The 17,418-nt window shown below is 49.3% G+C and overlaps 1 long non-coding RNA gene across 1 annotated transcript in view; it reads right to left on the reverse strand.

The window, feature by feature from the left end:
* The window catches only part of LOC120508831, an 83,486-nt gene extending 66,086 nt beyond the window's left edge, over positions 1-17,400 (reverse strand). The window contains exons 1-2 of the long non-coding RNA XR_005629099.1: positions 16,995-17,400; positions 15,125-15,249 (exon numbers count right to left, since the gene is read on the reverse strand). This is a non-coding gene — a long non-coding RNA (uncharacterized LOC120508831). The remainder of the gene's footprint in view (positions 1-15,124; positions 15,250-16,994) is intronic.
* Positions 17,401-17,418: the final 18 nt, after the last annotated feature.

A 17,418-nucleotide genomic window follows, 5' to 3' on the forward strand; every position in this document is an offset into this window, starting at 1 on the left:
AACAGGCATGCGGGAAGGAGAGCGCCTGACTGTGAATCAGAGTGCAAAGGAATGTGCAGGCTGCAGTCCTGGGAGAGGATGCTGGCTGAGACACACGGCCAGCATCAGCAAAAAGGGAATGGGCTCTCAGGTTTAAGACCTGGAACAGATTCAAATCACCCCTTTTAGGTCTGACCTCCTTGCCCATCTGAGGGAGACAGCAGAGAGGGGAGGGAGCCATGAATCTTGGATCCTGTCCTTATGTGGCTTGGCCCTACATCCCTCTTTGCTTTTACCACTCCATGAGTAGAACAGAGGGTTATTAAAAGCACCAGAAGAATCTCAAGTAAAACAATTTTACTGTTTTAAGAGCTTTGTTACAGCATCTCTGGAGCTCTGGCTTGGACCACCACAGACCATTGTCGGGAAGCTCTAAACAGCCTTTGAATATTGAATTACTGCTCAGAAACGTATCAAATTCCAAAATTGCAAACACTCATTCAGTCCAAAAAAAGAAGCCTCTGTAGAATAGTCCATACTCACACAGACAGCAGACAACAAAACCATCATGCTGGCCTAACTCAGCTTCCCTTCCCCACCCAGAGCAACAGCCTTGCCCCAGTCTCATTCCAGCAGGGTTACTCCCCTGGGAAGCAGCAGGGCTCTAGAGAACACAGTCCCACCTACTCATCACTCACCTCAAAACGAGAGCCCTTCTACTGCTTGGCTTTTAATGAAATTGGGGCTTGATATCTCAGTCAGCCCCTCCCTTCCACTTGAGGACAGCATTAGCATCAGTCTGGATTATAATACCCAGGAAGATGTTCTGGGGCGATATGAATCAAAGCCCTGAAAGTGGGATTGTGTTTAATTAATTGTGGCTGACAGATGAAGGTATTGATCGTAGATTGAGAGGTTCAGGACTGGCCTGGGGGATAATTATTGCAGGGCACACTGTGTTAGGGTGATATTTTTTTAATTTCTGGCGATGTAGGAGGGAAGCAGGGGGGCAATAAGTGAATAATTGCAGCTAATTAGGACTTGTGTGTGCATCCCAAATTAATTTGTTTGAATAATCAACCACCAACAGCAGTCTGATCCAAAAGGAAAAGGAAACAACTGCTCAGAAAGATCTCAATTCCTCCCATAAGTTGTGCAGTCCCATGTCTGGGATAAATGTTTAATGGAATTGAGGCCCTGAATACAGAAGGGGAATAGGGCAAGATTATTGAGTGGAAACACTTGCTTTTGCCTAAGATCTACGATAAATCCAAGGGGGTGGGTGAGGCTGTGGGACGGCAGGGTGTGGGACAGCAGATGATGCTCTTGCTTGGCCCCCACCCTATCTATCCCTATCCATGTGCAACAGGCCCCGCTCCGGACTGCCGGCCGCCACCCTTTCCCAGGTGGGACACGGGAGGCGCGGGATGGCCACAGGGGGACCAGACACACAACTGCTGTCGCCGCAGGGACCAGAGAGGTGTCTGGGGCGGGGAGAGGGCAGATGGAGGCGAGGCTGCGGCAGCAATCTGTGTCCCGGTGCCCGGCCCCTCGCTCCGGTCCGCGGGATCCCCGTAATCCCCCCCGGCAGCCCTGCTGCTACAAACACTCTCATCACCATCACAGCGGGGGCAGCTCGGCGCAGACAGCGAATGATCTAGCGGGGGGTTAATAAAAGGACTGGCGCAGAACAAAAAGCCTGTCAGCCGCCACAAGATGTGCTCTCCTCCCCTTGTGCCCCCCAGGAAATTAAAAACCGGAGCCTGTGGTGTGCAGTGTTCTCTGCGGGACCGGACGGGGCACTGGGATGTGGAAGGGTAGGGTGGGAAGGGGGAAGCAGGGAGTTAAATGTTTGTCCCAGCTGTTGTTTCTGACGCGATCTATCAAGTGCTGTTACTCTAAAGGACCGAACTACCTGGTCTTTCCAAACCTGAAGAGACCAAGGCACATTTCTGTGTGCTGCTGCCAGCAACTGCTCCTGGAGAGAGTCCACTCCATCCTGCCAGGCTGCTCTGCCTGACACCACCGAAGTCCATGTTTCCATGGAAATGGGAAGAGAACGGATGCCTGTGACACGACATACCTTTTCTGATGTGCATTTGGACCACTTCTAACATCCCTTTCTAGCGACAGCCTTCAGGACTGGTTATTTTGCGGGCACAACCAAAACAGAACAAGAAGGGGGAAGAATATCTGATGGTATGAATGAAACCCCACTATCCTTTCTGGTGAACTCGAAAGTGCATTAATCCATCACAACACCCTTCCAGGCAGAGAGACCCCTGCACTAAACACAATACAGTTCACAAGCGCATAGCGAGGATCTGCCCCTCCCCTCTCCGGGCCGAGCTGGGTGAAGTTTCCAGCAGCGTTTCCCTGCCGAGGGCTGCGATGGCAGCGCTCGGAGGTTCCCGTGCCCAGGCCGGGCTGCGCAGCGCGGGCCCGCAGCGCCCTCTCCCGCGGCACCGGGGCACCCCGGCCCGGCACCCGCGGCACTCCGGGCTGTCCTGCCCGGCCCGGCCCGGCCCGGCCCGGCACCCGCGGCACTCCGGGCTGTCCTTCCCGGCCCGGCCCTGCCCTGCCCTGCCCTGCCCTGCCCGGCCCGGCCTTGCCTTGCCCTGCCCGGCCCGGCTCGGCTCGGTACAGGGAGGACAGTACCGCCCACCCAGGGCTAACCTCGGCACCGCCCAAACCAGCAGCGACTTCTGTTCTCCTTGAGCGATTCTGATGAGCAGAGAGAAGTCTTTGCCCACCTACAGCTTGCCAGCAATGCTGGGCACTTCAGATAAAAGTGAGGAGGTTCACAGAAGCTTTGCTGAGGGCTTGTCAGCTTGGCATCTACCAGAAGAGTGTGGAATAAAGCCATTATTCCTCTCTTGGACACGGTGGGGTCTGGCTGCACCTCAGGGTGTCAAGCAGCCAAACCCTGACCGGTCTGTTCTCGTACCACCTTCACAGAGGTTTTGTACAGCCTCTCTCAGCAACTGCTCCTGTCCCACACTGCCCTGGCACTGTGCTCTGGGCATCTCTGTGCCCACACTCAGACCAGCCTGCCCTGGACCTCACTCCAGACCCATCAGCACAGCACATCAGGAGGAGAAACACAAGATATTTGTAAAGCCAAAGGCAAAGCAATGACAAATTTTGTCTCTGTAGGGAGTTTGCTTGGGATTGTTATCATTTTAAAGGGCAAGTTAAGGGCTCCCTGCTCCTAGAGCTGGGAGCCAAGGATTTGAATAAAGGACCTTCATGAATGCAGATACATTGCATAGACAGAATAAATAAAGCTGATCCATAACTGCCATTTTACTTTCCAAGTGGGTGAAAATGAGATGTCCTATCCCCAGGAGATCCAGAAAGGGCTTCAGCTCCTTCATTAGACACAGAGAAGAGGCTGAGATGCCAGGCCTGGCTGAGTGCTTCCACCCTGTCAGGACAGCAATGTGCTGGAGAAGGCAGCCTTCCCCCCAGGAACACCACCCCCAGGAAGCAAAGGCCTCCTGGCTGCCATGAAAACACTCAAAAACTGGAAACACTCAAAAACTGGAAACACTCAAATAAACTGGAAACACTCCTGCCCTTCCTCAGGGCAAGGGACCTCAGGAGGCACCAGTGTCAGAGCCAGACCCAGCTACACCCACAGGACATTCAGCACCACACTGCAGCTCCTGGAATAAAGTCAGCAGAATAAATGAAATAAAATGGGATTTCAATTGACCAGAACATTTCATTCAGTCCAAAAGCAAACGAGAAGCCCAGGGCTCTTTCTGAGCAAGAAGCAGCAGCACTGTGACGTGTCCCAGCCCTGCCCTCCCCAATGTGGACATTAGCAGCATCTGGCCAGATGTGCCCTCAAGGCCCTACCCTGGCTGATGCACCAGCACCTGCTGCTGGGAAATGAGTTTTTGCAATATTCCTTCCTGCCACATCCATCTCAGACAGTAAAAATAAATGTCATTTCTCTCACACCACGTTACATGCCCTGACAGATCTGCCCAGCCAAGATAACCCTTGCAACACCAGCCTTGATTTTTCCCTGATCACACTCAAAAACTGGAAACACTCAAAAACTGGAAACACTCAAATAAACTGGAAACACTCAAACTGGAAACACTCCTGCCCTTCCTCAAGGCAAGGGACCTCAGGAGGCACCAGTGTCAGAGCCAGACCCAGCTACACCCACAGGACATTCAGCACCACACTGCAGCTCCTGGAATAAAGTCAGCAGAATAAATGAAATAAAATGGGATTTCAATTGACCAGAACATTTCATTCAGTCCAAAAGCAAACGAGAAGCCCAGGGCTCTTTCTGAGCAAGAAGCAGCAGCACTGTGACGTGTCCCAGCCCTGCCCTCCCCAATGTGGACACTAGCAGCATCTGGCCAGATGTGCCCTCAAGGCCCTACCCTGGCTCATGCACCAGCACCTGCTGCTGGGAAATGAGTTTTTGCAATATTCCTTCCTGCCACATCCATCTCAGACAGTAAAAATAAATGTCATTTCTCTCACACCACGTTACATGCCCTGACAGATCTGCCCAGCCAAGATAACCCTTGCAACACCAGCCTTGATTTTTCCCTGATCTCAGTGGATTTGGCACCAAAGGGACTTTCTCCAGGCTTGGGAAGGTTGTTGAGGGTGGCTTATGTGGGGTTGTAACAGGGCTGGGACTATGCTCCATGGCAGGCAGCAGGTCTGTGTTCCTCCTGCTGCATATCCCTGTCCCCCAATCTCATTTGCCCTACACCTGCAGTGAGTGTGTGCATTTTTAGTCTCAGGGAAACACACAAGCAAGAATTTACCTGCTTAACGAATTCTGCTGGGTCTAACCTGTCCACAAAGAGCAGTGGAACACTGGCAGGACCTCTTGGTGGTAGTTCCATGTGGTCTTTTGTGTGCTGGTGATAAGAGGATTTGTTTTTCCTTAGCACTTCTCTGCTTTGTTTTGGGTCTTCCACCACTGCTGGCTGTGGTAACATTAAGAGCATCAGCTTGAGGGTGTGCAGGCACCAAAGTGAGGAAACTTCCCTTTTGGTGCTCTAGGTAAGGAACAGATCAAATCCAAAGCAGACATGGGCAAGGTCCCCATGCCCTGACTCCATCACTGAACATTTACACTCACCCTGGGATCAAACATTGTGCCAGGGTGCCTCATCCAGCTCTGGCAGCCCCAAAGGCTCCCTGCTGTTCACTCTATTTGTGGTCACCCCAGCTGCCGGACTGGCACCACCATGGCATTAACTTCAGGAGGGTGACAGTGACACTGTCCTGACAGGGCTCTCCTGAGGGCTGAAGCCCTGCCAGTGCTCAGCACCTCCTCACTCACTGTGCCCTGGGCAGGCTCCAAACCCACCTCTCCCACTGCACTGCCCACAGCTCCTCCCAAGCTCACACCACCTGTTACTCCAGCAAAGAAGTGAATCCCAGCAATGTGAGGACACTTGCAGAGCCCCAGCCTTGCAGGGACTGGAGTTTGTAGTTTATGCCTCCAGGGTGACATTGCAGATGAAAATCAAAATGCCAGAACTGACTAAAGGAATTTTAAAAAGCATTTTCTGCTTTTAGGCAGCTGAGGGATGAACAGATCTAGATTCACTGGGCTCAGGTCAGTCTTGTCTGAGATACCCAGGTCCTTCTCCTTGCTTTGTCCTTCCAACTTCTTTCCCTTCCCAGAAACACCCAGTTGAGTCTCCCATTGTGCAACTCCCAGGTCAGTCTTTAGAGGGGCTGCAGATTTGTTTAAACCTCTGCAGGCACTCAGACTTCTCAGGAGCCCTCAATCTTGACAGAGTAGCAAATATTCACAACTGTAAATGTGTCTTGCACAGTTTGTTCTCTGATTGCTGTTAACTGCACCCAAAGTCTGGCTGATGCCCTCTTTTTCTGTGTTTTCCGTGGAACAAAGATCTCACTTTGCCATTGCCTTGTGGTATTTATGATGTGTAAGGTTGCTCAGGGTCCCAGCTCTGCACCCTGGTGTCCTTTTCCCCTCACACAGACACAAGCTGCAGCATGTCACTTCAGCAGAATGTGCTGAAGGCATTTGGGGGGCACTCACAGTGGCATTTTCCAACTGCTCCTTGGGGATTTGATCTCTTCCTTCTTAAAAGACCTTCTGTCCTTGAAATACAGCTTGAACTTTTCACATGAGACCACAATATGCTAAACATTCCTGTGCTATTTAGAGACATCTTTACTCTGTGGATAGCAGTGACATGCCCAGGAAAGCCACTGCTCTGCTGGCACTCCATTTACTGGCAACAGGTGACACGGTCAGCTCTCTCACTGAGGGATAAGACCTGCTGTGGGTGTGTCACATGCATGTAAATTCTCCCTAACAGTTCTCTTTGGTAGGGCTGACTCGAGGCTTGCAAATATTTGGAAGAAAGCTGGAGTTTTTACATCCCAACAGCATCTGAACTGGCAGCACACACGTTTCCCAGGCCGAGTCCAAAGCTCAGGAATTCAGCAGGTATCTGCTGAGTGCTATTACAAACCAGGATTTCATCTGAGGTTCACTCCCCCAGCTCTTGTTAGGACTGATGGCTTTGTGGTTATGATTTTCCTCAGCTTCTGTCTTGAGATGTTTCTGTTTCTTTGTCAGAGATTGTCTGGGCACTGCACTGACTCCCACTTCTCTCTTACTGCTGTGCTAATGAGACACTGAATAACCCACATGAAAAATGCTGTCCTTGGGTTGAAGGATGGTGTCACTCCCCCCATTTCACAATAAGGGCAGAAGAAGACTCCCTGAGACCTGTTAGCCTAGGAAACGAACCTAAATTCCTGCTCAGAGGGATTCAAGTTCAGCTCCTGCTCAAGGCACCTGCTGAATGGGCCACGCAACACGAACCAGCCCTGCCTGGAGCAGGGCAGAACCTTGTCCTGCCTCCCTTACCTGTTTCCCATGAGCAGCACAGGGCTCACAACTGTTACTCTGGCCTGCCAAGCAAAAATTGCTATTTCAGTGAGAATGTTGGAGGCTGATGGAAATCTGACAGTCCATGGCTAAGCTGCCAGCTGGGAAGTGGGTGGAAATGAATCTTTTGTCGCATAGTTAAACTGCCTTTTCTCCAGATTAATTAATTCACAAAGAATGTATCCCTTTCTGGGTTTCACAGCTGAAAACAAAGCCAGTCTCACCTCCCCTGCACTATCTGTCAGTTGTACCACAAAGTGCAGAAGCACTCACTCCGTTGTTCCTCATGTGATCAAATCCTGGGGAAAAAAGAAAATACTTGCACTGGCTTCTAATTCACCTGAGGTTCTGAGCTGCCCCACATCAATTTTTCTACAGTTACACCCAAACAGCTGGTTCTGCCTTGAACTGATCCACAGGGCCATGAGCCCAGGCAGAAGCCCCAGCACAGACTCAAAGCACTCAAGGCACTGCCCAGTTCTATTTTCAGCCCAACTTTCCCTCAGTTTGTATCCAATGCCAGGTCTCTGTTCGATATCTCCACCCTCAGATCACATTTGGTTTCCCATGGAGCAGATCCAAGCAGTGATGGATAGCTGGACAGGTGCCCAGCTCAAAGCTCAAGAGCCCAGCAGTGAGAAGCATCTCAGCACCTGTGTCTCAACAGAGACAGGAGCAGGCTGCAAATCCAGCTGTCCACAGGCTCCTGTTCCTCATCTGCTAGCACAGTTCCTTGGATAATCTCAAAGCCTACTCATCAGGTGCTCAGGGCATAGCTGTGCCCTTTCCCGGCCCCATGCCCTGTGCAGCTGCCCAGACCAGTCTTTCTCACCTTCAGCTGCCAGCTGAGTGCTAAATCTGTAGCAGACTCCTAAGATTATCAGTTCTTTTCCTGTAAGGAAGCTGTGTTTGGGAAAGGCTTCCTCACACACCTCCATATTTGGCACCTTAGCACTCCACTTGAAGTGAAAACCAAGCTCAGTAACACCTCTCCCCTCCAGAGTAGGCCACAAGACAGTCACAGCATGTGCAGCCTCCCACAGGCCACTATCCCACCTCTGGAACAGTGAGATACCTGGGAAAGGGAAAGCCATCCCTCCCTGCTCACCCTCTAGTACAGCAGTGCTCTGGAGTTGAAGGGTTCCTTTTCAGTCAACTCTTCCTTGTAAAGAAGCTGGTCCAGATCAACAGATTGTTCTTTCCTGGTTATTTTTATACTGTATAGTTTTTGAAGTTAACAAGCAGCCAAAACTGTCCTTGTAAGCCTGAGTTTGGCGAAGGAGAGTGTTCTGTCAGCAGCTGATTCCTCAGGAGGAAGTCACTGAAAAGTCTGTTGTTTCCTTTGGAGATGAATGACCTCCTCCAGACAGCAGATGGAGTAGTCACTCGCTACTGAGGTCTGCAGCGAGATGTTTCAGCTAGAGGAAAAGGGGGAGGAATAAAGTGACATCCTGTCTTGGCCACTTCTGAGAAGGGAAATGTCACAACAGTCATTTCTGAAATCCAGAGAGCAGCAGCAGTAGAGAAGCATCAGTTTGTATTCTTCTACACTTTTGTGAAGATGAAGGAGGAAGAGTCTTTCTCAGTATATCCATCACGGAGGGGCTTTCAGTGCCTTCTCTCTTCTCTTTAGCCCCTTGTCCCCACCAGTGCCCAAAAGCCTTTCTACCCGAGATGTGCTGTGCTCTGAGGCAGGGAGATCCACCATGCCCCTCACCCCAAACAGCCCGAGGATGCTGCAGGGAAGCACTCAGTCCTGCAGCACTAACAAAGCCCAGCTGAGCTCACAGGATGGAGACAGTAAATCACATGCAGACTTGCAAAAGGCAGTCTCTGGAGCCTGAGCTGGCTGATCACCCAGCAACTTCCCTGGGAACCTACCTGGGCTTCCCTTTGATCTCTTTTGGTTAGTACTTCTCCTTGTCATGTGTGATGCCCAGCCTAGAGGCAAGACATTCTCACAAGACTTATAAATGCCACAGAACTACAAAGGCAAAAGGAATTTCATGCTCACAAAGCCTCAGCAATATCTATAGGCACACATAAGAAAAAACAGACTTCAAATACTTATAAAAGGACTTATTGTATTCTGGATTTCTGTGGTTTTCCAGTGTCTTACAGCGTTATTTCAGGATCATAAGACACTTTCTTTGAAACCTTTTCAGGCTCTTCCCCACACAACCAGTTCTAGCACCCCTTTGCTCCTCTACCCCCTCTTTATTTTAGAAAAGATTTTCTGGGTGTTCTGACTGTGCATCACTTTTCTCAACCATGTTTCTATTTCTCTGATTGTTGTCTCTTTATGGAAGAGGTTGGAGACCTCTTTTACCTACTCAAACAATGTGGTTCCACGTGCAGCTACAATCACTACCTTTGGTCTCATTTAACACCAAGCACTCCATGCCCTATGCCTCCTGTATTCACACAGAAGGAAAATACCAGGGACACCTTTGTCACAGCAAATTCTATGGCCCAAACCTCTGTGGACAGATCTAGAGCCGACAGCTTTGCCAGGCACTGCTATTTATGAGCTGTGTCTGTTAACACACAACCCAGGGGGGTGTGTGAGCAGTTTACAGTATGAACTATGAAATACACAAGTAGGTTTGGCAGTCTCAATGGTGACATTCTCAAACAACTGCCTCTCAGAAGACCAATACAGACATTCACTGCAAAGGCTGATTCAGAGCTTCAGCTGGCATGTTAAAATATGCCCAGCTTACACTATTGCATAAGGCACATCCTGCCTGGATCAGCCACCCCTGAGAGAGCAGGGCCGTGCACCTGACTGCACATTCTGCAGTGCCTGGAGCTGCAGCACAGCCTGGAAGATGCTAAGGAAGAGACAGGGATCAGGAGGGTGGAGCAGAGGTGGCCCCGTGCCATGATCTGTAAGGCAGGATCCCCAAGGATGAGCAGCTGATGTCACCTCACACTGTCCCCACCCTGAGTGATTCTCCCACAGGGCTGTGGGTGACTGCAGTGGCAAAATGGGAGCTGAGCCAGTGGGACAGAACCAGTCCCCATGGACACACAGCCCCATGCACACAACCCAGAGGATGTGGTTCTCTTCCAGCCAGGTCTTAGGAGCTCTCACAGAAACCCATCACAGCTGAGATAGCTCAGCTACCCCGAACAGCATAAAATTAGCAGGATCAGCAACACTGAGGTAGTGTTGGAAACTGGAAAAGATTTAATAAAAGGCAAAATTACAAAGCTCTTACAGAGAAAAACTGAGCCAGGGGCAAGAGCTTCTTGCTCCTGCTAAAACACCCCACAAAAGTGATTCTTTCCTTTGTTCTCTTCCTTTTCTAGTGAATTACCTCTTGGTAATTCACTAGATTTTCTAGTGAATTTGGGCTCCCTTGGCCTCTGTCCAATCGGACAGCCCCAGGTCTGAGGTGAAGTCCCCAAAGTCCTATGGGGTGTCTTTTGTACCGAATTGGGAGAGAAACTTGTGGGCTTTTTGCCTTTTTAAGCAAAGAATAATTTAGTCACTCCGTCAACAGGGGGCACCAAGACTGTCTGTTCCAGACATGCACAGGACACACACCAAGTGAGGAACAGAAACAGGTTGTGTTCACACTGAGAGCTCAAGTACATATTTGCTGGTAAAACTGTGGGGCTCTCAGCCCTCTCTTTTCCCTCTTCCCTGCTCATGGAAATCTGAGGCAGTCTGTGCCTTGCAAAGTGCCCTCAGAAGCTCCCAGACACAGCTCTGCAAGCTGAAAGACCCTACAGCACAGCAAACACTTGGCTTCTCTCTTCTCACCTTTCCAGGCCTGTCTAAATCCTTCTTCCATAATCCTCGCCACAGCAAGGGCTTCAACTTGTGAAAAATGCCATTCACTTGTGTTAAAATTTCAGAAGTTTAACAGTAATAGAAATAGTAATGAAAATAGTAATAAAAATTAGGACAGTCAGAATTTGGACAATCAAAGTTAGGACAAAAAAGACAGTAAAAAAGCAAAGAATTATGGACACCCAGGTGCTTTGCATTCTGCCACTTTTTGTTATCAATGGATTAACCCTTAAAAGCAATAACCTATTGTATATTCATATATCTCATACATGATTCAAACATTCCTTTCAAACTAAGGGTGTTTCTGCTTAATTTCAGCTTCCCCCCCCCCCATCTTGCAAATCAATCTAGGTTTTCCCAATAAGGAGGCAATAATTCTTCTCTTGGGATCTTGGTGTCTTGTTGCAGTTCTCTATGCAAAGAATTTCTTGATTATCTTTTCCATTCCTTGAACTAGTTACAAAAAGTATCTTCCATCACATAGTTTCTGTTTTAATATTATGCTATAGCTTAATATTTACCACACTACTTAAAGAAGAGTAACACAGCACTGCTTAAAAAATATTAATACAGCATAACTTTCCAACATAACAAATATCGTATTCATTTTAATATTTGCAAAGAGCCAATCATAGAATATGCATTTTTCACAAACCAAAGCCTTAAAGGCTGCAAATCAAAGGCTTCTCAAGGATCCAGCTTTTGGGAGTTTTTTACATCAGTAACAGAAATAAAGGTTGCCTTTTTGGCATGTAATTTTGCTGGTGGGGTTGTACTACACCAGTTTTAGTTTGAGGTACATGATGAGGTTTTAGCAATGCCCTTTGTATCACAAGAATTAGATCAGGTTCAGTAGGCACCAAACATTTCAAGGCACATTCACTCCCAACGACGCTGGCACTGCTGTTAGTGCTGAAATGATGTGAATATAAATTATAACAATCATAATACAGAATCCAAAGTATTTACAATGAGATACAACCCACAGAACAGTCACCAATGGGCATGCAAATTGGATGGATGTAGGGTACTGCAGAATAATTCAAGTTTGGATCTCAGAGCTCCTTCCCAGAGATAAGAATGAGCATCTGTCATCCATCTTCTACCTTGCCAAGTTGAGAATACACAAAAACACTTCAAGCATTGCTCTGCTCACATACACCCATCTTTTCTTCTGAACAACACACTTCTTGTGGCAGCACATATCACAATTGAGACAGCCACAAGTCATACAATTTCAGGGAGCTTCAACCCATACAGAGTAACACCATATCAGATCAGAGGGCTTCAGGCATCATCCCATACAGGGTAACATCACTTCAGAAGACTGCAAGCATCTTTTTGTTCTTCAGCCCAACCCTTTACACCCCTCATGCTCATGCCCTGCCCCTGTGTGCCCTGTGCTCCCTTTGGTGGCTGCTCAGTGCCCTGGGCACTCCATGGCTCACTGCTGCCAGTGCTGCTCACAGCTGTGCCCACTGGGGTGAGGCTGGGCCACAGCCCCACTCCCACTACCACAAACTGTGTGCCTACAGCCTCTAACACATCTAATCACTCTCGTGTTCACAGGGCCACACCTGACAGATAAACACGGGTTTCCTTGCAGATCTCAGCTCCTGACAGTGCTGTAGCTGGAGTCACACAGGAGCAAGACTGGAAATGCAGTCAGAACACCTTCCTGCCAAAGCTTCTCACTTCCTGAGGATGATTTCCTAACCTGCCTTCTTCCCACAAATTTCAGTTTTCCATCTTCATTGATCTGAACCATTTGCTCCAGAAACAAGCAGCTCAGCAGTCACTGCCACCACCTCTGATTGCCTGGGGTGTTCACCAGCACAGGTGGTGGCTCACACCTGCTCCAGTTCCTGTGGATTTTCTGGAAGCCAGGCTGGTCACCACAAGGTGTGAGCAACCAGCACTGCACAATCCAGCAATCTGGCTCCAATTGAAAGAAATGCATAAATTTGGACATGGATGATGCCAGCTCTGGCCCTGGTGTCTCAGGCAAAATGGAAACAGTTCTGCCTCCCACTGCTGAGCTGTCAAAAATTGAGAGGTGGCAAGGTCTCCAAGGAAGGCAGATTCATAACCTGGGAGGGAGGGAAAGAGATTCTCTGTGCAGAAATACTTTTGCAACAGCAAATCTCTCCAATGTGGTTCAGATTCTGCATAACATCCACACAAGTGGCATCTGGCAGCTTCAGACTCTTCCCAACTCTCATTCTGGGAACAGAGTTGCCAGAGAAGCTGGTACTAATTATTTAAAACTGGGACTTGCATATTTCCCATGCCATTCTACTTCTGAAGTGCTGCTCTACTGAGGAGAGGTTTGCAACTGCCAAGACATGAAAGAGTGTTTGTTATTAACACATCACTGTATAATCAGGGGCTTAGCAGGGGGCTGGCCATGCACATGAGTCTGCCTCTGTTGCTGACAGTGTAGATGGAAGTCCCCAGGTATCCCATTAGGTGACAAGTGAGAATGAGTACTGCAGCCAGAACTAAGCAATTTGGCACAATTAGGTAGAGAGATGGCATTTTCTGCTCATAAAGGGCCCAGAATTGGAACAGCATGAGATGTTTCTGATTGAGATTGAGCTGTGCTGGCCAAGCTGAGTGGGTGTCTCACAGAGCAGAGCAGCAGTGGGTGCTGATGTCCAGCACTGAGATCTGCTGGCAGAGCTCAGATGGGGAATGTTGCCCAGTTTCTGAGAACAACACCGAGTGTGTATTTTAATTAGAGCTCCTCTGCTCATCTGCATGGCTCAGCAGAAACTTTGTGAATTTTCCAGGCCTTCATTAGGATCCATCCAAAAGCCTACCTTCAATTTTTCTCTTCTCCTCCCCCAGTGAAGCCACACTGGTAGGAATCACCCACCCCACGTGTTCTGCTGCTGGCTCTGTGCAATGTCACAGGTCTGATTCCATGAACATGGAGTGATGTGTGGCTCTGGAAAGAGTGCCCAGCCCGGATTAAATGAGGCCTGTGAGCAAAGGCAGTCTGATAGCAAGGTATGATGACACACAGTGACTGAGCTGGACACACAAAACCTCAGTAACTGACTCCAGGGTGCTGGGGAAGGCAGAAATAAGGGACAGTATGGTGGGAGTGTTGGAAAGACAGGAGCTAGGAGGGCTGCAAGGACCTGCCATCCAAATTGTGCCCTGGGTCCTGCCCAGTGCTCACTGCCTCCAGCCAGAGATTCCATCCCAGGCACTGCAGACACACATCCTAACAACAACAAAGGAATTCATACTTTGGGAAGGCTCCTCCCCTCCCTGTGTTATGCACTGGCCTAGAGTTTAACTGGCCAAAGCAGCTCACAGGGAATGAGCTCATTTGAACATGGGAACTCAACTCAGTAAGGAGTAAAGACAATTGCTTCAAGTTTGTGAGTTCAGAGCAAGAAAAACAGCTTTCCAGATCTCTTTTGGGAACTAGGAGCTTTGGCTTTCACCCCTCCCTAATGTTGCCTCCCCGTGCCCACCTTCATTTCCTTCCCTCTTGCCTAAGGAGGGTCTGGCAAACCCTAATTTCTCCAAATCAAGGCAAGTTTCAAGTCTGAAAGCAAATTCAGTGAGGTCAAAAGCTCACACAGACAGCTCTGTCAGTTCTGAGTGGCCTGAAAACAGGTGCCACTGTGCAACTCTCCATAGCTCATCTTCCAGCAAGCAAGAATCACATCCTTTGTCTGCTTCCTACAGAAAAAGGGGGTTTTCCACCTTTTCTATTTTTTCCCCACCTTTTCTCTTTTTTTTTCCCCTGAAGGGAACAAGCTCCATTTCCAATAACTGAATACTGATTAAAACCACTGTCCTTCTACCACTCCCACAAGTCTCAAGCAGCTTACACCAAAAAGCTGGCAAGAAAAAGACTTCTTGTACAAGGACTTCATAACACCAGGGAAAATAAAAAAAGGAAAACTGTTGACATTAAATTTCAACTCTTTTCATTCTAAAAAAATCTTTTAAATCTTACCCTTCTCTTCCCATGCTGTTAATAAAAGTATCCCAGTGAAAATTAATTGAGATCAGTTTCAACTCTTTGAAATGACACACAGCAGTGACCCAGAGGCAATCAGCTTGCTATTTCCATAATTAAAACATGTATTTAATCAATACTTTTTATTCAGTCTGAGGTAGCTCATATGAATCCAACAGCCCTGTGTCCCCCTCTGTTACCTCTAACTGGAATTCATGGGGTGGCTCAAGGACAAGCAATAAGGAGCTGGACTTCAGCTCTCAGCCAACAGTTTCACCTCTAATTTTGCTGTTTGAAGCAAATCTAGATCTCCATTGACTTAAAAAATAAATGTTGACCAAGAAATGGGTGTTTAGCTCTTTAACAGGTTCTCTGAGAGAACTTGTCTTTTCATAAACCTCTTGTTTTTGTTGGCAGATTGTAAAATGAATCACACAATTACCTTTGCAGCCTTATTCCAGTGCACTGCCAGAACTGCCCATGGAGGCTGAACACCAGCACTTCACAAAATCAAACTGAGGTGGTTCCTCCTCAGCAGCATCCACTGCATTGATGTGGAAACTGCACCTGCAGGAAAAAAACCCAAACTTTAGTCTTCAGGGCAACAACTGCATCAGCACCAGGTGACAAACTAATCACCCCAATTGTGAATTGTGCCTGAATTCCCCAAGCTATTGCTGTGTCAGATTGCTGCTCACAGCCACACCCTGGGACTAACAATGGGGTCCCCAGCAGTGACAGCGCTCTGGGTCGAGGCTGCCCCATGGGCACATCTAATGGTGATGTTCTGTGACAAGGCTATAAACACCCCTGGTCCCACAGGTGAAGCCCTCATTGCAGCAGGGTTTTGGGGCAGGTGTGTGCTCTGTTGTCTCTGCCTGCTTGGGCTGGAGGGCTGCTTGTAACCATGAGAGCCTCGCAGGCCTCTCCCCCAGGGAGTGTGAAACCAGCGAGATTTCATAAACACAGACAGAGCAAACATCAGCCAGAGAAGCACTGAAGGGGAAATGATTCAATCTGTTCAAATGAAAAAGCTACTGACAAAACCCAAAGACCACCTGAGCAAAGGAAAAGGGGGGTTACACATTAACCAAGCAACTCTGGTGGGCTGAACAAGGTCTGAGAGGAGAAGATGATCCCTCTGTGTAGGGCTGCTATGACACAAAGGTATTTGAGGATCAGAAACTGCTTGAAGGATATGGTAAAGAACAGGGAAGGCAGAAAGGCCTCCAGTTTGTCTTCACAGTTCTGTTCTTAAAGATCATTACATTATTGCTTTAGGCTCACAAACCCAGTCGTGCCCCTGGTCACCATCAGGTGTCAGGTGAGGGGGGTTTTTTCTCACTCTCTCCTTCACCAGCAATTCCAGCCACCATCACCTGCCTGGCCTGCCCATCTTGGCACCCTCAAAGCTCTGAGGAATAATTTCAGAGAAAGAGAATGCATAAATAAATGAGGAAGTTCTTTGTGGCAATGCCAGGAAGAAAGGGAACCTGATGGGCAGCCAATGAGCCATGAGGGCCAGACATGAGTCCATGACATGGCTGCTGACTAAATACCATCCTAAAAAGAAAGAAAAATCAGCAAAAAAGCCTTGCATTAATCTATCTCCTTTACTGCTTGCTTTGTGAAGTCTGAGGAGATGACAATCACTCACAACACAGAACTGAGTAAGGAAATTACCGGCTGCCTCAGCCAACGCGCTGTGGCGTACAGTTGTCAAACTCTTGCAAATTTTGTCAGTCTCTGAGTGAAAGTTCCTGCGATTTCTAAAGAAGCCCAGAAAAACTCCCTTTCATTAAAAAGGGAAACCTCCCTTCTTGCTCACTGAAGCACCTCTGTGATGGATGCACCAGGCAGCAAAGGGCATTCCCAGGCCTGCTCCCAGCACCTGAGATGGCCTCAGGGATGTGGGCAGGCCCCACGAGGCCACCTCACCCTGGGGAATGCATGGAAGAGGCCGAGACCAGGAACTTAACCACAAAAAAACCCAAAAAGTATATTAGAGATTCGAGTTGGTTATTAGCTTCAGACAGTGACTGGGTTGATGGATGTGAGCCTTTAGAGAAACTTTGGTGTGAGGCAGGGCGGAGGAGCTGTGGGACTGCAGGCACTGTGCTGTTGGGGCAGAGTGGAAATACAACACAGACCCATAAAAGTGTTAGGGAACAAAGAAATAACGGCACCGTGAGGAGGAACGCCAGGGAGGGGATGGCGCAGCAGCACCACGTACATAGGAGGTTGCAGGCATGATGCCCAGACAGACATCAACTCAGCTCTGCTGAAGGCCCCAGCACCGGGGCAGTGCTCACCTCTCCATCCCGCGGCCTGGGGGCCCGGTTGGCCCGGCCCAGCCCGTTCGCGGAGGCCTCGGCCCGGCGGTGCCGTGAGGGAGCCTCTGCCCCGCCATCTCCCCTCACGACGCGCCGCCCGCCGCCGCCTACGCTATTCTCGTGCCGAGTTACGCAGGTGACGTAGCGGCATTGCCGGGCCGCACGCAAGTTTCCAGGAGGAGCGCTATTCCCATACCGATTTACGAAGGTGGCGCAACCGCATGGCCAAGCCGCACGCAGGTTGCGCAGGAGGAGCGGCGCGCCAGGATTCCCGAAGGGGTTTACGCCATCGGCCGGCCAGCGGGGGCGGGGCGCTACGGAGGCGGCGTAAGGAGGCCCCCGCCGGCGGCGCCCCGCCTCAGCCGCGGCGGCGGGGGAGGAGGAGCGGCGGCGGAGCGCGCCC

The sequence above is a fragment of the Passer montanus genome, unplaced genomic scaffold, assembly GCF_014805655.1.
Source record: "Passer montanus isolate IOZ18808 unplaced genomic scaffold, ASM1480565v1 scaffold5, whole genome shotgun sequence".
Classification (NCBI taxonomy): domain Eukaryota; kingdom Metazoa; phylum Chordata; class Aves; order Passeriformes; family Passeridae; genus Passer; species Passer montanus.